The following is a 22501-nucleotide window of genomic DNA, read 5'->3' as shown; positions in this document are numbered from 1 at the left end:
AGGGAGCTTATTTGGCCTATCTGAGCATGCCTGGCTCACCAGGTTTCAAACACTGCCTCCCTTGTCGTGAGCCTATCCTGATCAGTGACGGCCATTCTAAGTGTAGCCATTGCTTCAGAGAGTCGCATATCTCCCAAAAGTGTAACTTTGGCCTGGTTCTAAAATCTAGAGCTCAGAAGAATCAGGAAACCAACCTGAAGCTGCTGCTGTTAGAGTGCTTCCTTTGGCCTGCTTTCAAGTCAGGTCAGGAGACCCTCCCCTATACATCTGTCTCCAGACAGATCCAGTTCCCCTTTTACTTCAGCTAAGGCCTCACCTAAGAAGGGGAAGATCTCAGATGACTCAGGGAAGGCTCCAAAGAGGAGGAGCGTAGTCACCCACCACAAGAAGCCAGCTCCCAAGAAGTACCGACTCCTGTTACGTCTACAGTGTCAGAGGCCTCGACCTCTTTACTTAGTACCGCATCATTACAGGAACCCATACTTTGACAAAGACCCTAGCCCATGTCAGAAATGGTGGGATAAGTTCTGGGTAGCACCTGCTCTCCTGTATAGGCCTCCCCGATGGCCATAATGGGATCCTTGGGCAGTGTATTGGCAACAATTTGCCAGACCTCTGGCTCCACTGAACTAGGAAACTAGGGTCACACAATCTTCTCCACCGAACCCCCAATGCAAGGAGACCTTTGATACACAGGAGGCTAGAGTGGACAGAGCATTCCCCTCAAACATATTTCATCTTCATCTCTGGATGAGGCAGTCATGTCTCCATCACCATTGACGGCCAATAATTTTCATCAATTCCAGGACTTGTAAAGAGGGTGGTGGATGTCCTCCAGATACCTCTTGAGGAGTTTAAAAACTCACATCACGAGGCCCTGGACATTTTGCTGTTGGCAACACCCACCCGGGTTGTGCTACACCAGGGTTCGGCAACCTTTCAGAAGTGGTGTGCCGAATCTTCATTTATTCACTCTGATTTACGGTTTCGTGTGCCAGTAATACATGTTAACGTTTTTAGAAGGTCTCTTCTATAAGTCTATAATATATAACTAAACTATTGTGGTATGTAAAGTAAATAAGGTTTTTAAAATGCTTAAGAAGCTTCATTTAAAATTAAATTAAAATGCCGAGTCCCCCGGACCAGTGGCCAGGACCTGGGCAGTGTGAGTGCCACTGAAAATCAGCTTGCGTGCCGCCTTTGGCACACGTGCCATAGGTTGCCTACCCCTGTGCTACACAATAATGAAGTGCTCCTGGATTCAGCAAAGATTATGTGGCAAACTCCTGCCACCTTATCACCAACTTGTAAAGAGGCAGATAGGGACTCATAATTTTTGTTTTTCCATCCTCCACCTAATTCCTTGGTGGTAGAGGCCATAAACAAGTGGGGTAGACAGCATTACTCCAGGTCTACTCTTTATGACAAGGACCTTTAGACGTTTTTAGATGGAAGGCCTACTAATCCGCAACCTTCCACTTCTAGATCACAAATTACCAAGTGATCACGGCCAAGTATGACTACATGAATTACAACTATTTTGCATCCTTTATTGAACATCTTCCATAAAAGCACAGAGAACACTTCCAGGCTATTATTAAGGAGGGTGAGTTATTAGCCAGAACCTCTCTCCCAGCTTGGATGCTGCAGACACAGACGCTAGATCCATCTCCACAGCAGTTGTCATTCACAGGATGTCATGGCTCCAGTTGTCGGGATTCCTGAGAGAGGTTCAGGATACAGTTGAGGACCTGCTATTTGATGGTCAGAACCTCTTCTCAGGAATGACAGAAGAGTTCTTTAACATGATGAAGGACTGCAGGGCTATGATGAAGTGTCTGGGTATATACATCCCTAAAAACAGAGATTTGGCAGGTCTCAAACTGCCCAGAGATCACACCTGATTCAGTTCTCTGGTTTTCACAGAACTACAAACCCGCTAGAAAAAGACAGATTCTAGAGGAAAAGAGCTTCCCATCCTCCTTCAGCTAGTACCCAGTCATCATTGAAACAGCAGTTTTGATGGGTTCATCAAGGGCTCAACTTCTTCCTCACCTCTAGTTTGCAAACTGCAACCTTTTTTCCATCTCCCAACTTTCGGAGACCACCTTTCCCATTTCCAACAAGCCTGGCTGCATATTACAATGGACAAGTGGGTCACGGAGGTAATAACATTGAGCTACACCATCCACTTTACGTCCCTCCCCCCTTCCCTGTCCCTCTCACAAGACTAGATGGAGTCAAGAAATACATTCCCTTATTTGTTTAGGAGCAATGGAACTCACAGGTGGGAAATGTTTTACTCAAAGTATTTTCTCATGCCAAAGGAGGACAGAGGGTGGAGACTGATTTTAGATCTAAGACAACCAAACAAATTTGTGACGTCTCAGAAGTTCAGGATGGCGACTCTGGCAGATATAATCCCTTCTCTAGAGGTTGGTTTTCAGCCCTCGGCCTACAGGGCACCTACTTCCATATAGAGATATCCCACATGCAAGACGTACATTTGCTTCACCAAGGGCAAGGATCATTTTCAATACCAAGTACTTTCCTTCAGTCTGTCTTCAGCAACAAGGATATTCTCAGAAGTGTTAGCAGTAGTAGCGGCTTATCTTCCATAAGAAGCAATTTTAATCTTCCCATATCTTGATGACTGGCTACTCAAGGGCTAATCTTATGAAGCAGTAGTAACTTCCACCCAGACCACTCTCTCCCTTTTCCTGGAGTTGGGTCTCCAGTTAAACATAAAGAAGTCCAAGTTAGCCCCTGTACAGAGAATACAATTCACAGGGGCCTATTTAGATTTGTTGACAGTCAGGACCTTCTTTCGCCCAGACAGATTCCCTAACATTGTCCAATCTGGTTGGAACAATTCAAGGAAGCCCCTTCAACAGTAACAAGCTGTTTGCAGCTCTTGGGTCATATGGCAGCTTGCACCGGCATGACCAAACATGCAAGATTAGGCCTCCACTGCTTTCAGTGCTGGTTTAAGAGGACCTATTCCTCAACCAGAGTCAGCTTGGACAAACAGGTTACTGTTCCCCTCCAGATGAAGAACTCCCTGGATTGGTGGAAAGATTAATGCAATGTCTGCATGTGCATTCCTTTGATCCACCCAGCTCCAGCAATAACTGTGACAATGGACGCATCACTGTTAGGATCGGGACACAGCTCACCCCTTGCCAGAGGCCCCTAGACTGTGCACGATGCTCACCCCTGCCTGAGGGCTGGAACCCTAGACTATGCTTGGTGCCCCGTCCTGTCTGAGGCCTGGGCTCCCAGATTATACCTGGCTTTATCCTGCCTGAGGGTTGGGCCTTAGACTGTTTGGTGCCCTGCCCTGCCTGATGGGTTGGAGCCCTGAACCATTCACTGCTCTACCCTGCTGGAGGGATTGAGCCCCAAGACTGCTAATTTCCCCATTGTCTTAGACTGTCCTTACAGGGGTGTGACAGCAAAGAGGCATGGCCTCCCTTGGAAATTGACAGCAAGGGAGAGCCCCACACACCTACATGCCTACAGGGTCATATGACTTCACCCCAACCCAGGGGTACTCCATCTCCAAGCATGGCTCCTAGATGGATCACGAAATTAGAATCCACCTGCTCGACAGGAGTACACGTATTACTAAACAGAAGAAGGGAGTACCTCAAATTATTTACCTTCAGAAATGGAAGAGGTTCAACCACTGGTATCACCACCACTGCTTTGTGCCTGAAACTTTTCCACTCTCAGCCATCTTGAATTATCTTCTGGTTTTAAAAAACATTGGGTTTATCAATTAGTTCTGTTAAGGTTCATCTCCCTGTAATATCAGCTTTTCATTCCCCACTAGAGGGGTTTTTGATTTTTACGCACCCAATGTCATCCAGATTTATTAACAGTGTGAAGAATCTTTACCGCCAGGTTAAGGATCCTACTCCAATTTATGATCTCAACCTGGTACCTAGATACCTTATGGAACCTCCGTTTGAACCTATGGTGACCTGTTTATAGCTTCACTTATCTGTGAAGATGACCTTTCTAGTAGCTATCGCGTCAGCCCACAGAAATGGGAGCTTTGATGGCAACCCCCCCCCCATTTATATTTTTCAAGGACTGCACCCAAAGTTCTTACATAAGGTGACATCAGATTTCCATCTTAACTCATCTATTCATCTACTGGTATTTTTTCATAAATCACACATCTCAGAGAGAGACTTCCCTTCATGCATTAGATGTACAAAGGGCATTGTCCTTTTATCCAGATAGGACCAAGCAATTTTGCAAATCACCAAGATACTTTCTCTCCATTGCAGAAAGATCAAAGAGGTCCATGATCTTATTACTGCTTGCTATGATGCATCTGGTGCTTTGCCTCCCCAAAGGATTATAGCACATTCTACCAGATCACAAGCAACTTCCACAGCTTTACTCAAAAACATTGCAGTGTCTGAGATATGCATGGCTGCCACATGGACGTCAGTGCATACATTTTCAAAGCACTGTCCCTTGGTCCACGCCATCAGATCTGATACAGCACTTGGTTCTGCTTTACTGTCTTCAGTCTTGGACCTGATTCCAAAGCTCCCTCCTCCCTGTGTTTGCTTGGGAGTCACCTGAAGTTGAGCACTCATTAGGAAACTCTTGAAGAAGTAGAAAACATTACTCACCTTGTGCAATAACTGTGGTTCTTCGAGATGTCCATCCCTGTGGGTGCTCCCCTACCCACCCTCCTTCCCCTTTGCTTTGGACTGTTTCTGTTGGATGTTTGGATAGAGAAGAAGCTAAGGGCAGTTTGCTCATACAGGCCCATATACCCTCATAGGAGGCAAAAGGTTGTATAGAGTGCATGTGTGTAACAAACAGACACTGCTGATGAAAAATTTCTGATCCAGGGCTCCAGAGGCTCATTCATACCTAAAATGACCCATGGGGGACACATCTCGAAGAACCACAGTTACTGCACAGGGTGAGTAACCTTTTCTTCCTTTCTCTTTCAGTTTAGATTGTAAGCTGTGGACAGTCATCCGTTTGTACAGTGCCTAGCATATGTCTACCCCAAACAGATGAACAAAGGGTTAACAGCAGTGAGAAAGCTCAATATACAACATACTGCCAACCTACTTTTATGGTACATGCTGTATAAACTGGCAGGGCTGATAAATGAATCAGTTCTAAATCTCTTTCCCAAGTGCTTGTTTTACACTCCTACATAACATCATCCTTGTAATTTGTAATTTTTTTTAAGGAGTAACCTAACAGCAAACTTTGCTCTTATCAATTGGCTCAGCATCGTGATACCTGGCCCGGCACGAGGTTGAGGAGGTAGGATGCAGGAATGGAGCCTGGAAAAAAGCATGTTCATAAAGAGCTTACAAAACCTGCATATCAACAGTTGCCTCTCAAAGCACACTAGAAATGAGGATTCAGTTTCAAAGAGGTGCAATAATATAGGTTCTCTAATCTCGATAACTATGTTGCTTTGGGAAGACCATAGTTGAAATAGTTAGGAAACTCTTAGAGCTGTATGAAAACCAGAAGTTCCATTTTTCAAGAAATTCCATGTTTTTGGAAAAATTAGTTCAGTTGGAACAAACCCAAAGAATTCTGAAACTTGCAAAACAAAAATGTATAGAAAATGTTGGTTTGTGTCAATTAAAACATTTTGTTTGTTATATAATATAGCACAATACATTTTGATATAAAAAGTTGTTTCAAAGCAAAAAATAGAAACATTCTGTTCTGAAAATATCAAAATGGATTGATGGACTGTTTTGACATTATTAAAACTACTTGTTTCACGTTTTAAAACAAAAATTCACAGTGGAAACACAGATAATTTTGATTTCCCAGCTTGACCCTGATTAACTTGTGTTACCTGTGAGATGATCTCATGGTAGCATGGCAAATCTTCAAGGAAACTGGGTTTTCATTGTGGAAGTTCTGTTTCTCTGCTGGACATCAAAAATGCAAGCCGCCAGTCATATCTCTTATATGTCAATGTGAAAAATAAATAGTGCAATATGTATAGTGTAAGTAAAGACTTCCATATCTTGGCTACTCTGCGTACACTGAATTTTGCTGAAAAACACCCAAGATTTTAAATTAAAAAATCATAAAATATTATATATGATGAGTTAGCAACAGAAATTCAGACAAAGAGAATATATTGTTTTGCATGGCTCAGCATTATTTTAGAACTGTCAGATGCTGCCTGGTGTTTTGGGTTTTTGTTTTGTTTTGTCAGGCTTCGAATAATGTCTTTTAACATGGCTGCTGGTTGCAAAAACCTAGAAACATTGTAAACTGCATCCATCTCACAATGCAAGTGTAACAGACTTACAGATACAAGGAAGAAGATGTGAAGAGACTTGTCTATGTACATGTTCAAAAGCTAAATACCCAAGACACCAAAATTTTACTGGTTTCTCAATGTGATGAAACATTTCCTAGAGCTGTAACACAGACTAGGGAAATTAAGCTATTTTAAATACAGATCATACAGAAATATCAAAAAATAGATTAGTATCAAAAACAGGGAGTAAACTTTCTCAGATTCCTGCGCAGTTGCATTTGGATGAGACATTTGATGTTACTGAACACAAACCAATAATGAATCCACGTTAATTTAGGAAATTAGTAGAATACTTGATTAGTAACAGGATCAGAGGAAGTGTTATTAACTCTGACTTACAATGGTAGTGCCATGCAAATGTCAGAAACAAATGGCATCTTATAATTTTGCTGGCTATACTTTCAGTCCCCACTTGAGGGGTTGTGTTTGCATTTGGATACAGTATTTCATACTGAGTTTTTTGACCACACCGTATGCTTTTCATTGTTACCAAGGTGTTATAGACATTTTTAATTTGTTGCTATATTGCCACTTTCTTTTAATATTTTTTTAAATCATGCATGTTATCCAATGATGGCTGACTAATGAAGTGTCTGATCTTCCAGACTTTATTCATAATACTAACCTGAAAGTCACGTGAGCACGTGTTCCTTGAATACAAAGGGAAAAATGGAACATAGAATCTCTAGTCTAGAGTCACAGGGATTCATGCTCCACTTGGGTGGCTAAACTTTGATAGGAATATAAGAAAAGAGCCTAAGAAGATGTCTCAAACCACTGATAATTGTTCAGAGAATCCAAATCAGAGTAAGGAGAATGTTCAATAGTGTCACAACAGGCAAGACAAAAAGAAATGCACACAACATAGTCATATTTAAATAAGTCAATATTTACTCCTAAAACCTTACACAATACCCAGGATTCAGTATTATGAAGTTATGCAATTTTTCGCCAAATCCAAAATTCTGATTAAAAGAGCAGGAGAGACAAAATACCAGACCCAGCTGGTCTTTCCCTAGAATTGATGCCTGCAGCCAGCTTTGTATGCTTCTCACAAAGCTGGCAGGACAATCCCTTCTCATTGATCATGATGTATTACCAGCAGCCCATCCATGTGCTCAGGTGGCTGCTGATTACTCAGATGGGCTGCCCTCATGGTTAGGAGTTTTTTAAACATGAGTGACACAGTCTCTCCCCCAAAGGTTGGCTACCCATCAGTTTGCAGAAAACTCACTGAGTGTTCCCCTGACATGAGCTGCACAATTTACTATTAGGATTCCTTCCAGTATTCATGTCAGAGAGCTCTGTTTGCTTGGCAGAGACTGCTTGTAAAGGATTTGGGTCCCAATTCGCAACCCATTGAAGTTAATGGGAAGATTTCCAGGGCTGTCAATGGCTTTGGATCAGGCCCATAGTAGACTATCATTCTTTATATCCTCTTGTATGTGTCTCTTGCTGCTGCTGTCTGTATTTTGGGGGGAGGAAGAGATGTGGAAGAAGATAAATTCTTTTTAAAGAAGCACTAAAAAATGTTTATCAAACAATTCTCCAGGATACTCTGCTACATTGTTCATTTTTTGGAAATACAAAGGTCCACACTGAAGCTGTGCAAACTTCACTGACTTGCAATTCTTGGTTGTGGGCCTAATTTTTGCTTCCTTATCCCTGAAGAGTGGATGGGGGAGCATAACAGCAGGCAACATCCTAAAAGATGTCAAGGAGGAAGAGAGGAAGGGATATCAGGTAATAGGTATTACTTCACCTACCTCTACAGGAGACATCAACAGGCACATTATGGAGAACATGGGGACGTATGCCTGGTTTCAAGTTTCACTATGCATATTTTGAACAATCCCTAGACACATTCAATTAAACAGGAATCTAGGAATACCATAGTGCTTGACAAAGTCATTACTAATCCCCATTTACCTTTTTACCAGCCCATCCTTTCTCACAGGATATCAGAGCACGGCATCTCTCCTATCCAACTTTCCAACATATTTGTTGGGATCCATACATGTAGCTAGCTTTGTTTGCACATCTTCTCCCCTTCCGTGGGAGCTGAGGCTTTCCTGTAGGTATACATTTTTTTCTTTCCTATCAGTGTATTTCACTGAGTCTGAATGTTTGTGTGCTGTGTAGAGTACTAATGTCCCACAAGCATCTGTCTGGGAATCATTACTTTCAGCTTGATCTTGTGAAAGCACATGCTGACTGTAGAATACAGAATTCTAAATAAAAAAAAATAGCTAGGAACAAATATCTATATAGAAGTAGCAGCCAAAGCCCCCAACAAGAGATGTTTCCATTTTTTCTCTCCTCCCTATATTCATAAATAATACGTAACCAGGGGGTTTCAGAGGCCAGCCTTTCCTAGTATATATCTTTGAGCAATATGTGCACTTGGTATACCGCTCAAAGACTGTGGCTTACAGAGTTTGATCCCATGCAAGGCAGGCTTCATGGAATATGCACTTGATAAATAATTTCCCCCTTGAATAGCCTGGGGGACATGTCTAGAGCAATGCTTTGGCCAACCTATTCAAATGTTGTTGTAGATAAGAGATCAATAAGGGACAGCACTTTAACAAGTCAATTTCAAATGGCAGGGCCCCTGGGGGGATGCAAGAATTGTTGTTGTAGTGATAACTGAAGTAAGAGTAGATACTATTTTTAATCTCTGCTCAGTTGCTGAGAAAAATAGTAGCCTAGCAAAAGGAGCCTGGAGAGACCACATCTAAGGAAAGGCTACTCTTCTTTATGAATCCTATTGGGAGCACGAGACCTCACTTGTTTCTGTTGTGATCGATGGGGATACATGTATATGCTCTTCAGTAGGACTGACCTAATTTTGCCCAGTTTAGGACCCTGAGGCTGTGCTATGGCTCACAGATACTACACACTGCAGTATATCACTTTCCACCTTGATCCGGATAACTCAAATGGTAGTACCAATCAAGCACAGACCTTCCAAAGAGATTCCTAGTCACGCTGAGACTATGCAAGGAAAACTTCAGCTTTAAAAGACTACTTGAGCAACCGTAAAGGTGGGTTAGAATGAATACGTGAACTGTCTGTGAACGCTATAATCATAAAGGCCTCAGTTGTACCTGATAGGCATGGATCTGAACTGGGGGCCATGAGACTGTGAACTAGTATCCTGCCCCACTGGGAACAGCAAGAAATAGTGTGCCCGAAGGGGGTACAGGGCTGCTCTAATCTCATCATGTGCTCCTAGAATTGGAGAGCTGCTCTCCAAAGGAAGAGAGCACTTGTGTCTGGACTTGGTATATCTCAAACTGTATGGAGAAACTCTGTATGGAGAAATTATTTCAGATACGTTTTAGGTGTCTAGAACTTCTCAAAGTTAATTTTGCTCTTTCTCCAAGGCTTGTGCTAATTGAACTCAAGACACTAAGACAGACAATCTGGCTTCATAGAAGAAGGAATATGGAAAATATAGTATCAATGACACATTTTCCTAAATAGTTTTTCTGTCAGAGCTGTGGCATAAGCAAAATGCATGATGGTTTGGGGGTGATGTAAATGCTTTGTTGCTATCATTCTGGGATGGCAGAGGGTCTACTTACTGCCCAAGGTGGAAAAATAACAAAACAATTTCTTTTGATTTATTTTTTTGGTTGGCTTTCAAAGAACTCAAAATATTTCAACCAGCTCTGCCTGTAGGCCTTGATCCTGCAAGCTGTTCCTCATGAAGGGGCTCCTTTGCCATACAAGGTACACAGGAAATACCAGAAGGGTTGCCTAACTTCTGAATGTTGGAATTTGTGACATTACTAATACTCTTTTAACCTTGTTTTGTTGTGTGTAATTTTCTTGGGTTTTAAAAAGCAAACTGGAAAACGAGATACTCCATCATATGTAGAGGTGGTCAGAAACTTTCTGATATGTTTTCCTGTCGGAAAATGATGATTTATAGAAAGTGACTTATGCCATGCAATTTCATTGCAACCTTTTCTGCCAGCTCACCCGCCTTCCTCCCTGATTCCTCAGCAGCATGTGGTTCTCCAGGCTCACTGGCCTGTCAGCAGCTTGTCTGGCAGGATATCATGAAGCCGGGGCTCCAAGGGCTTCCAGTTTCTGGAGACCATATTTCATTTGGAAACTCTAAAAATCATTCCTGCAGTGGGAACATTTTGATCTTTCTGAAATAAAATATTGCAACTTACAGTTCCATAAAAAAAAAAATCATCCTGAATTGTGGCTGGAAGTGTGTTTCCTGACCAGCTCTACTCATGTGGCATCACATGGTTCATCAGCAGCTTACCCATCTGACTCCTCAGTAGCCTGCCTGCCAAGCTGTGGGAAGCTCAGACTCTATTGATTCCAGGGCTTCTAGGCTCCCTGACTCTTCATCAGTTTGCCTGGCAAGGTGCTGCAGAGTCATGAATCCCAGGGCTTTCTTGCGCCAATTCAGGACAAAATATTTTCCAAATGCCCAAAGCTTTTCACAGAAATGGAAGTCCATTTTCTACCCAGCGCCAATTGTGTAGCATCATATTGACATCCACATGGTTCACCTGCAGGGCTGGAACCCCTAAATCCACAGCACAGGCCTTTGCCTTCTGAGCTAACAGAGTAACTGACAGTGCTAGTACGTTGTCATCCTCTCTGTGGACCAACAGTAGAGAGGGATAAGACACACACTTTGCCAGTTGGTTTCACAGATATTTATTGGCCGTAGAGAAATGTGAGATTTGGGAATCTTGGCTTCCATACCAGGGTCTGGAAGGAAATGTCCTCTCTAGTGGGCTCAGACTTCTGCTCATCCCTGCCCCCCCCAAAACTTGACACCTTCTGCCCTGTCACCTCCAATCTGCTCCTGTGCCAGTCCTCTCTCTTGCCACCCCGGCTCCTTGTCCCAGTCTCAGACTCCTTGTCCAAACAGTCCTAAGTCTCCTCCTCCATGTTCACTGTCCAAGTCCCAAACTCTCCTTACTCAACCACTCTCAGCATCCCCTTTCATTCCAGTCTCCTTGCTTAGCCACTCACGGTTTCTCTCCTTCACCTTCCAGTCACAGTCTCACCAGACTCCTTGGCCCTTTCCTTTCCCCTGGTCCAAGTTCTCACTTTGTTCCTCATTCTTGGAAACAGCTGAACCATTTCAGCTGAAATTTTCCAAAAAATTCAATCTGAGACACACACATGTCATGGAAAATTTCACCAAACAGTAAAATTTTGGCAAAGTTATAAGCAACTGAAAACAGGGCATTAAAATAGGAAATGTCATGTAACCCTAACAATAAGTGGTCTGACAAGGCCTGCCATAATATCAATAATGTGTGTACATTTGGTAGGAAGTGACAGATATATTCAGTTAAAAAGTGGAGTTGGCAATACATAGATTTGAATGTTATAAAAGTATATTAATTATCATCCTACTCTGTTTTTCATTTTTAGTTACTTCACCTTAAATTGTATATAGTTAGAAGGATTGTGGGGAGGAGTGTCCGTTCTCCACCAGCAACTCAGGACTCTGTGGCCATTTTAAAAGAGGAGAATGTGAGTGGTGATGATTACCGGTAGTGTGTCTGAAGAAAACATTCTTATGGCTTTGTATTGAGCAGATTTTCACCTTCAAAGCAAAAAGAAACTCCTTACTTCAGCTGACACTGTTGCTTTCATCATTCAGAGGAAATGGATCCATAATAGCACCAGTAGCTTCTCTTGTATCTTTTAAATTGAAGAGAACTTTTTAGACACCTTGATGATATTGCTAGAAGGCTCCTATGTTGTACCCGGACTCATTCCATTCCTTTCCCTTCCATTTTGTTGTTCCTGAGACTCTCATTTACAGACCCACTCATTAATATTTAACCTGCCAAATCATTTTGCAGCAAATGGAAGGTACCCTTTGATCGTCACCTTTCCTTGTCCTCTCCTGTGGTGCACAGTTCTATCTTCCTGGTTCCCCCCTTCAAAAAAAAGCTTTGTTGTTAATGAGGAACACTCACCAAACTGCCTTTTAGTGAGAGAGGTTAAAAAATCATGGGTTATTTTCCTTTCTGTACCAAAGTTCTCAGAAAGCAGAAATGATCATTAAATATAATTGTTTTCAGAGATAGTATATAATCACAGTAAGACTATCCAGGGAGGTATGGCAGCATCTCTTAAAATTGGAGGAGACAGATGGTTTTGAAAATGCTTTCTTAAACTAGTCATTGTTTTCTATAACCTCTTATACCCAAAGTAACATACAATGGGAAGAGCAGTACATACTGACATTAAGATTTGTTTGCGCAAAATATTTTGTTCCAACTAGATAAAAATGCCTGAAGTACTTCTGGGCTCATACCTGACAGGAGATTCATAATAATTTAAATCTCAGTGCTAAGAAAGTTCTATCCCCTGAAGAACCCAAATCCTGGCTTGAACACCATAATATGAATACAGATCGAACACCAGTCCCTTTGCAGCATGTAGCTGAAATGGAGGACAGGTAACTGATGTGGAACTTGCACTTCATATCATTGACATGTAATTTGGTACATTTCCAATTCAATATACAGTGAACAGTTCTGTGTATGTACTTTTCCTATATAAAATAAGTGTATTTTCCTCTCTGCCAAGATATAGCTTGTACAGATGTTCAGTATACGGTGAGGGTAACATATTCAATAAGATATATGATTCCCTCTTTAAAAAATAAACAACCCCCCCCATCTTGTTTTGATTTTTAAATGGCCACTTTCCTATATTGTCATTTCCCCTGTCTCTGTAGTTGAAGTTGCGTGAGTGACTCCAATTAGACACTAGCTTCAAGGCTTTGCAATGGACTGTACAAAATCCCTCTCTGGAACCCATTTTTATTTCCTTTACTTTCCTGCTTACAAAATTAGCTCATTACAAAATGGTCAGTTTAGCTGGCAAATGAATGTATTTTGGCTTGTTTTAGATGCTGCTCTGCTTTCTCCTAGCTATTCAGCTTTGCTTATGGCTATTAAAATTCATATTTTCACTGATTTACAAACTCCTGTATCCACACTGCATATCGATGCCACCTTTAAATCTCTCCAGGAGAGCTGCAATCTACTTAGCATGTCAGCATTCCCTGGCAGGATGTGTCCATAGTAAGGCTTGTCTAAAATAATGTGGATGGAAAATGGCTTGTCAACAAAATGAAAACTATCTATCTATATATTTAAAAAACAAACAGACATAAAGCAGAACTGAAAATGCTTGTTGGGGGGGGTTGGCAAGCCAAACATAAACTTTTTATGTTTTTAAACTATTTCCCCCCCTCCAGTTTTCTGACCAAAAAAACCTGAAAAAATTATAAAGAAAAATAATTTCCCGGCTAGCTCTAACACATAATGAGAGGTTAACATTATGTGCATGTAATGCATTGACTAGGGGTATTTGATTATGTCTCCAGCTAGTGGCTGACCAGTATCCGGATAAGAAAATTACTCCCAGGTAGCGAGTTACTTCTTTAATTCAAGTACACCTCTACCCTGATATAACACTGTCCTTGGAAGCCAAAAAATCTAACCGTATTATAGGTGAAACCGCGTAATATCGAACTTGCTTTGATCCACTGGAGTGCGTGGCCCTGCCCCCCGGAGCGCTGCTTAACCGCGTTATATTCGAATTTGTGTTATATCATGTCGCTTTGTTTCGGGGTAGAGGTGTACTATGATTTTTGGTGCTGACAGTCTTGGGTTTGACCCTGATGACAAGCCATCATGTCTATAAGAATGTGGCCAAGGGGATGTTAAACATGCTCATACACCTTAGTGTAGACCCAATATTTTTTGTCACTGTGCACTATTCTGTATGTGCTGAATGCCTTAGTTTCAGTACTCTAATAGGTCAAGCACTGCAACCTATGTGTGTGTCCAAAGAACAGCCCAAGGGTCTTAAAATAATGGGGCTGGAGGAAGAGATCTTGCAAGTGTGGCAGTGTCAGAATTTTGAAGATATTGTGTCTGGAACCTAGTCACTACAGACATAAGCATGGAGTGGGAGCCTCCAGGCTCGTAAATAGCTGACATCTGCCTGTCTTAGGTTCTGGCAGCCTGTGTAGAGATGGATGAGAGCCAGGAAAGGGAATACATACAGACATCTGTGGAAGTCACTAAAGTGGCGGTAAAGAGAGAATGGAAGGTAAGGATGGTACCTGTAAGAGAGAAATTAATGGGTATGATGGGAGAGAAAAAGGGTAGTGGGATAGATGTGTGGGAGGTGGAGAAAGGAGGTTGGAAGGTTTGGTTGTCTTCCATCTTACAGGTTTGTGAAACGGACTGACTTTTGGGGGTAACAGGCAGAAATTATATTTTCAAAAGATATGGCTCTGAAGATGATATAATCGAAAGTGACCAAGTTTTGCAGTATCCTGGAGATGGCCAGGTTTGGGAGAGGGGGAAAGGACTAACAAAGATTGCAGTGCTTGACCTATTAAAGCATAAAGAGCATAATGCACAGTGAGAAAAAAATATTGGGTCTATTCTAAGGCATATGAGCATGTGTAACATACCCATGGCCACATTCAGACAAAAAATACTGCATGCATTTCATCTAAACTTTATTGAAAGGGCTTGCAGTAATATTCTGATGCAGAGCAACTAATCATCTCCATTTATCTAATAAGCAGCCTTAAGGTATAATAGCTAAATTTTATTAGTAGCAGTCTCAAATAGCACAAAATGGTGAGGGTTTTTTATGGACTTAAAAAAAGTAGAAAAGAAAATGAATTATACAATATAAATTTCCTTTTTATTAAAGGAAAATAGTAATGGAGAAAAGCAATCAAAATTTCTCAGATCGAGCCATTGTGTTATAGAGGACAGAAATACATTAAAAAAAAATGTTGTTTAACCCCCCAAAAAAACAATGGCCAGAATGAACTAACACATGTAACATGTTATCATTAAACAGGTTAAGGAAGAGAGAGAATTCATATATTCAAAATCTACTGCATTCTTTCTATGGATCAAGCTCTTAAAAAAAAAAAGTGCCTAAAGTTTAGGTCACTATAGCAATTGACAATAACTGCTGGGTGCTCAGCACTTCTGAAAAAGCAGACCAATTTTTTTAGGCACTCAGGTAATGGGGCCAGATCTTCCATGGGTGTAAACTGGCAGAGCTCCATTAACTTCCTGGGTACTACAGCCCATGGCAATAGTTGAGCACGGGGCTCCGGGAGCCTAACTTTGGGCATCCATATTTGAAAATCTTGATCATCATAAAATACTCCCTTGAGGACTTGGCTACAGGGCAAGCTAGTGCACAGCAAGCCAGGGGGTGAAACTACAGTGCATCAGATTGCCACACACTGACATCCCATGTAGACCCCACTACAGCACAAAGTCCTGGCATGCAGCTTAGTGTACCACTACTTCAAAGTATATTATGCTAAGCTGCATACCAGGACTTTGACTATCTCATAGCAGTGTCCATGTGGGACATTAGTGCATGGCAAGCTAAACCAGTACAACCAATTCATGAAGCAAGACAGGTGCATATTCACGCACTTCTGTAAGAAGTGTAAATACTTATAATCACCTATCCTTTCTCTATGACTATTCCTTGATGTTGCACTGCAGATTTAACCCCCTCCCCCTCAAAATCATGTCAACCTGAGCCCAGTCCCGCTGCTGAAACTTGGATAAGTGTCTCCTAGCTAAACAATAGTCAATTCTGCCCTCCCCTTTTCTAAAATCCTGCCAAATGTATGGCTGGATGTCAGCAAGTATCATAGTCCCTTCTTGATCATGGAAGCCTTGGTTATATGTGATTTCAGAGAGCTGCCTCTGCTTTTATCCAGGAAGGATTGTTTAGAGACCTACTGATATTTCATCATGGAAGTAGAACAGATCTTAACTAGGGTCAGGGAAGAAGGTTTAAAGAGGAACAAAGAATAGGAGTCACTGGATCTCCACCAAAGCTGATTAAACTTGAGGGAGAAACTTTATTTGGTGGGAAGCAGAAGGGCTGGGTTTGCAATCAAAGGGTGGGAGGATGAAAAGGCTGTGGCTGGTTGTGGTGGGAAGGTATAGAGAGAAGATTATGTAATGGAGAAGTGAGGAGAGGAAGAAAGCTCAAAGGCTTCACTAGACTTGGATGAAAATTAAAGCTATTAATCATTGCTATTTATATTATAGACTATCACACCCAGTTTGTCACATAAACCCTTCCTGTTTAATACAATAAGAAGCATTAATATGTTTAAGAGTAGCAGCCGTGTTAGTCTGTATCTGCAAAAAAGAACAGGAGTACTTGTGGCACCTTAGAGACTAACAAATTTATTAGAGCATAAGCTTTTGTGGGCTACAGCCCACTTCTTCAGATGCATATAGAGTGGAACATATATTAAGGAGATATATATATACACATACAGAAAGCATGAACAGGTGGGAGTTGTCTTACCAACTCTGAGAGGGCAATTAAGTAAGAGAAAAAAAACTTTTGAAGTGATAATCAAGATAGCCCAGTACAGACAGTTTAATAAGAAATGTGAGAATACTTACAAGGGGAGATAGATTCAATATTTGTAATGGCTCAGCCATTCCCAGTCCTTATTCAATCCTGAGTTGATTGTGTCTAGTTTGCATATCAATTCCAGCTCAGCAGTCTCTCGTTGGAGTCTGTTTTTGAAGTTTTTCTGTTGTAAGATAGCCACCCGCAGGTCTGTCATTGAATGGCCAGACAGGTTAAAGTGTTCTCCCACTGGTTTTTGAGTATTATGATTCCTGATGTCAGATTTGTGTCCATTAATTCTTTTGCGGAGAGACTGTCCGGTTTGGCCAATGTACATGGCAGAGGGGCATGTTTAAATATCGGTGTCAGGCTGAGCCTTACCTATTTATGTTAAAGAAACTACTCTTATTCCAGAAGCTGCAACATTCAATAGCAAAACATTATAAATTCTAAAAATAAGGAAAATTCAAATCCTGGAAAAGAGTCTGCGCTGCTACCTCTTAAGTATCAGGGGGTAGCCGTGTTAGTCTGTATCTACAAAAACAACAAGGAGTCTGGTGGCACCTTAAAGACTAACAGATTTATTTGGGCATTTACTCACGAAAGCTTATGCCCAAATAAATCTGTTAGTCTTTAAGGTGCCACCAGACTCCTTGTTGTTTTTGCTACCTCTTAGAATCTCTTCTGTTGTTTTTTTCCTTCTGCCTAATCTAATTCAATTTTCTGTCCTATCTAGTAGATATCTTGCAGATCTCAAATCCTCAGACGTGGGGATAGTGGTATATATTACAAGCTTCTAGCTTGGGTTCCTGTTATGCTTAATTATATTTTAGGCTTCCTATTTGGCATGAAAGAGCAAAGCTTCTTTGGCTCACTTGTCAGGAAAAATCTGATTTTTACTTCCCTGAATGTTTTCCTTTGCTCATATATTTTGACATGTAACTAGTAAGAAGATGACTCCTTCAAAGCTGATGATGAACCTGAAGCAGATGGGCTAACAAGTGTTGTTCACAACTAATGTCTTTCAATTAAGATACCTCTCCATTAAAAAATGAGCCAAGTGTATGATGTTTCACTGTAACTTAGCCTTAATAAAAAGTTTAAAATGCATCTATGCCCCACGATGAGATTGCTAGTGTGGAAAAGAGTCCAGGAATCATTATCAGTACTTCTACTGTACAGAGATATTCGTGATTGGCTTCCTCAAGTAGTTTAAGTGCATTTGTTTGCTGTCCAAATGTTCTCAGCAGATATTAAGATAAACCTTTTGCCAAATATACACAAACTCACTGCACAATTACTGGATAGTTGGAAGGTCAGCTTCTTCTTAATTTGGCTACTAAAGAGAAAAAGCTTTGGGCATTATTGCTATCAACTACGAACAGAGTAAATGGCCCTACTTTATTAAAGAACTAAAACAGAATCAATTGTGCTATTTGTCTAGCTGTAACCAAATGATATGGATATGATCGTCAAGAAGACGGATTGCTCGGTGATATGGACTAAGTATGTTTGTTTATTTTTCTAACAAAGCTAGATGACTCACACCAGATGGTAGATGAAATTCAAGGTAAAGTGTGTTGGAAGGAATAATCTGAATAACTCATACGCATTGCTGGTCTCTAAATTAACAGAAAACAGTCAATAAAAAACGATCAGAGCTTCACTGTGCAAAGTTCAATGAAAGCATCTGCTCAATGCACAGTAGTGGCCAAGAAACAAAAATAATATTAAGAATGCGATAGAAAATAACTGATGTATTAAATAACACTACATCCGTGCTTCTAGCTATTTCAATTCTGATCAGGCCATCATAAAGATATGGCCCAGGTAGAATGGTTCCAAAGATAGTAACATTTATTAGAGGTATGGAGAGACTTGGATATGAGGAAAGAAGGAAAGTTTAGGGTGTGTCCCCTTAAGAGAGAAAATGAATAAGATAGGACCTGATACAAAGTAATGAAGGGTACAGAAAAGGACAATAGAGTGCCCCCATTTAGCCTTTCTCAAAATACAAGAATAATAAGCCACCCAAGTGATGGAAAGGCAACAAGAGTAAAGCTGATAAAAAAGTACACTTTTTTACACCTCTCATAATTTGATGTGTGGAATTCAATGTAACAAGATGCCATTGTGGTCAAAGCTTTGTGGGTTTTTCAAAAAGGATTAGAAATGTACATGGATAATGAGAATAGCAACAGTTTTATGGTAGGTCCGATACCGTAGATCCCTTTTGAATCTTTTTTTTTTTTTTCTTACTTCAACCAAGACAGGAAGAAACTTCCTTTAGGACAGGTTATTCCAAGAATTTAGAATTACAGAGTGTCTCTTACCTTCCTACTGTTGACCTAGGTACCAGATTTTCATGAGGCTCTATAGCTTGCCTATGAACCAGACTCTCATAATTCTTTAGAGTCATGTTAAAAAGAGGTAACGTAGCTTGCTAAAAATTATCAGGAGAGATCTGACAACCTCTACAAGAATTGTTAAACAAGGAATATTATTTTTAGCAGTGCACTAACAGCAAGTAACAAACGCTTAAGTTAGCAGAATTTAATATACTTACCAAAAAGTTAGATAAATAACAGATGTTACTGGAAATTTATGAGTCAAAATAAGAGGGTTGTCTGTGAAATATAAGAAATAATGAAGACAAAACAGTGAACAGGTTGTCTATAAAGATGCTAAGCTGTAAGCCAATGGCAGAATGAAAATCAGACAACAATGCAAGCTGTTTATTCTTAGGCTACAAGGTGATTCTCCAGATTTGGTATGTATATAGAACATATGACTGGCCACAGTGGTCCAGCTAGCCCAGTATCCTGTTTTCTGACAGTGGCCAATGCCACATGCTTCAGAGGGAATGAACAGATCATGTAATCCTCAAGTGATCCATCCTCTGTCGCCCTGTAGCAGTGCGGGACTCACCCCTGTGGCGCCTCCTGGTGGTCGCCCATGGGAATTAGCTCTCCAGCCATTGGAGCACCCTCTGCAGGCTGGTGTCCTGCTACCGCTTGGCCCCCATGTCCCTCCCGTTATCTGGGGCAGGAGCGGGTGACCACCCCACTATGCACACCCCACCTCAAGATCCCCTCCACCGGAGGGTGGGGGTGTTCTTATCTCCCCAGCTTTCCTCGCAGCTGGGTCCGCAGGAAGTCTCTCTCCTGACGCAGGTTTTCTATTACGAGGAGCCACCTGCTTCCCTCTTCTGCAGTCTGGGTCCCCACCGTAGCTGGTCCCGGTCCTGCGTGGGTTCCCCTGTCTGTCTGGGTCCCCACCGTAGGTCATCCCGCCCCTGTGTGGGTTCCCCTTTTTACCTGGAGCTTTTCTGCCCCAGACAATCCCCTTTCTAGGGCCCTGGTCATCACCACCCCTCCTTCAGGCCAGTCTCGGACCTGGCCTGGTCCTCTGGCCTCCCGCTCCTTCTCTGGGGGCAAAGCCGTCTTACTTGACCACCCTTGTGGCATAGGAAGCACAGCCCATTCTTGGGCCACCTCTGGGCTAGGCCTGGTCCTGTGAGTCCCCTGAGGGCATTCCCTCTTCATGTGCCCTGGTTCCCCACAGGCCCAACACATTTGGAGCCCCCCTGTTGGCTTTACAGGGGGCACTCGAGTCTCTCCACCATGTCCCAGGTGGAGGCTCTTTGTTCCAGTCCGGTAGGGGCACTCCCTTCTCAAGTGTCCCAGTCGCCCACAATTTAGGCCTTGGCACTGGCCTCCTGCCCAAGGTGCCTGGCTCCAATGAGAGGTCCTTGTGCCCTCCCCCACAGCAGCTGAAGCAGCCCTGCTTGCTGCTTGGCAAGACAGGCCACACAGGCTCTCCAATAATAGTCCGTTTTCATTTTCTCCACCATTCATTCTTCAACTTTGCGATTCAGGCAATCATTCCACAGTCCATGCCCTGCCTCTTGTATCAGGGGCGGACCGCTATGCCCACATTCTCCACCACACATAGCAGTGTGGACTCACCCCTGCAGCACCTCCTGCTGGTCTTCTCGGGAATTAGCTCATCCAGTTGTTGGCGCGCCCTCTCCAGGCCGGTGATCTGCTTGCCGTTTGGCCCCCGTGTCCCTCCCGGACCCGGTGCCCCATTATCTGGGGTGCTGCTCCCTGGCAGGAACCCCTTTCTCTCAGGGCCTCCCCTCTCTGGGGAACCCCAACCCTCTAATCCCCACCTTAGAATCATAGAATCATAGAATCATAGAATATCAGAGTTGGAAGGGACCTCAAGAGGTCATCTAGTCCAACCCCCTGCTCAAAGCAGGACCAATTCCCAGCTAAATCATCCCAGCCAGGGCTTTGTCAAGCCGGGCCTTAAAAACCTCCAAGGAAGGAGACTCCACCACCTCCCTAGGTAACGCATTCCAGTGTTTCACCACCCTCCTAGTGAAATAGTTTTTCCTGATATCCAACCTGGACCTCCCCCACCGCAACTTGAGACCATTGCTCCTTGTTCTGTCATCTGCCACCACTGAGAACAGCCGAGCTCCATCCTCTTTGGAACCCCCCTTCAGGTAGTTGAAGGCTGCTATCAAATCCCCCCTCATTCTTCTCTTCTGGAGACTAAACAATCCCAGTTCCCTCAGCCTCTCCTCATAAGTCATGTGCTCCAGACCCCTAATCATTTTTGTTGCCCTCCGCTGGACTCTTTCCAATTTTTCCACATCCTTCTTGTAGTGTGGGGCCCAAAACTGGACACAGTATTCCAGATGAGGCCTCACCAATGTCGAATAAAGGGGAACGATCACGTTCCTCGATCTGCTGGCAATGCCCCTACTTATACAGCCCAAGCCTTGCCTCAGTCATGGGCTACTGTCAGTCACCATCTAGCCCCTGCTCACTGGGGCAGACTGCAGTGTAAAAGCCACTCATCATAGGCAAGGTTGGGTTTGGACCTGCTGCCTTTGCCTACCCCTGGGCTGCCTCTGCAATCCCCACTACCCATTGCCCTTCTGCTAGGCCGCAGCCTGGGGCTTTCCAGGCTGGAGCTTCCCCAGCTCTGCTCTGCTCTGCTCTGCTCTGCTCAGGTACTCTGCTCAGGTACTCTGCTCAGGTACTCTGCTCAGGTACTCTGCAGCCAGGTCCCTCCCTCTCAGAAGCTAGAGGGACTCTGCTGAGCTCCTGGCTCCCAGCCTCTTATATAGGGCCAGCTGAGGCCTGACTGGGGCGTGGCCCAGCTGCAGCTGCTTCCCCAATCCACCTATTAGCTATTTTCCCTGCCACAGCCCTCTCCCAGGGCTGTTTTAAGCCCATTAGGGCAGGAACGGGTGACCACCCCACTACACGCCCATTCCCAACTTCTGGCAAACAGAGAGTAGGCACACTCAGAGCATGGTTTTGCATTCCTGACCATCCTGGTTAATAGCCATTGATGGACTATCCTCCATGAATATAGCTAGTTCTTTTTTGAACCCTGTTATAGTCTTGACCTTCACAACATCCTCTGGCAAAGAGTTCCACAGGTTGACTGTGCTTTGTGAAGAAGTACTTCTTTTTGTTTGTTTTAAATCTGTTGCCTATTAATGTCATTTGGTGACCCCTAGTTCTTGTGTTATGAGTAAATAAAACTTCCTTATTTAGTTTCTCCACACCAGTCACGATCTTATAGACCTCTATCATATCCCCCCTTAGTCGTCTCTTTTCCAAGATGAACAGTCCCAGTCTTATTAATCTCTCCTCATATGGCAGCCATTTCATACCCCTCATCATTTTTGTTGCCCTTTTC

At 42.7% G+C, this 22501-nt stretch overlaps 1 long non-coding RNA gene across 1 annotated transcript; it reads right to left on the bottom strand.

Moving 5' to 3' along the window:
- Positions 1–1553: 1553 nt before the first annotated feature.
- Positions 1554–21682, bottom strand: LOC135983775 (uncharacterized). Its single transcript, XR_010601576.1, has 5 exons — positions 20746–21682; positions 19344–19404; positions 5861–5936; positions 3663–3752; positions 1554–1854 (listed from the first exon to the last, which is right to left on the bottom strand). It is a non-coding gene; the product is annotated as an uncharacterized LOC135983775 (long non-coding RNA).
- Between the last annotated feature and the right edge of the window lie 819 nt (positions 21683–22501).

This window comes from Chrysemys picta, chromosome 5 (genome assembly GCF_011386835.1).
Source record: "Chrysemys picta bellii isolate R12L10 chromosome 5, ASM1138683v2, whole genome shotgun sequence".
Classification (NCBI taxonomy): Eukaryota; Metazoa; Chordata; order Testudines; family Emydidae; genus Chrysemys; species Chrysemys picta.
This window is presented reverse-complemented; position numbering and strand designations above follow the sequence as displayed.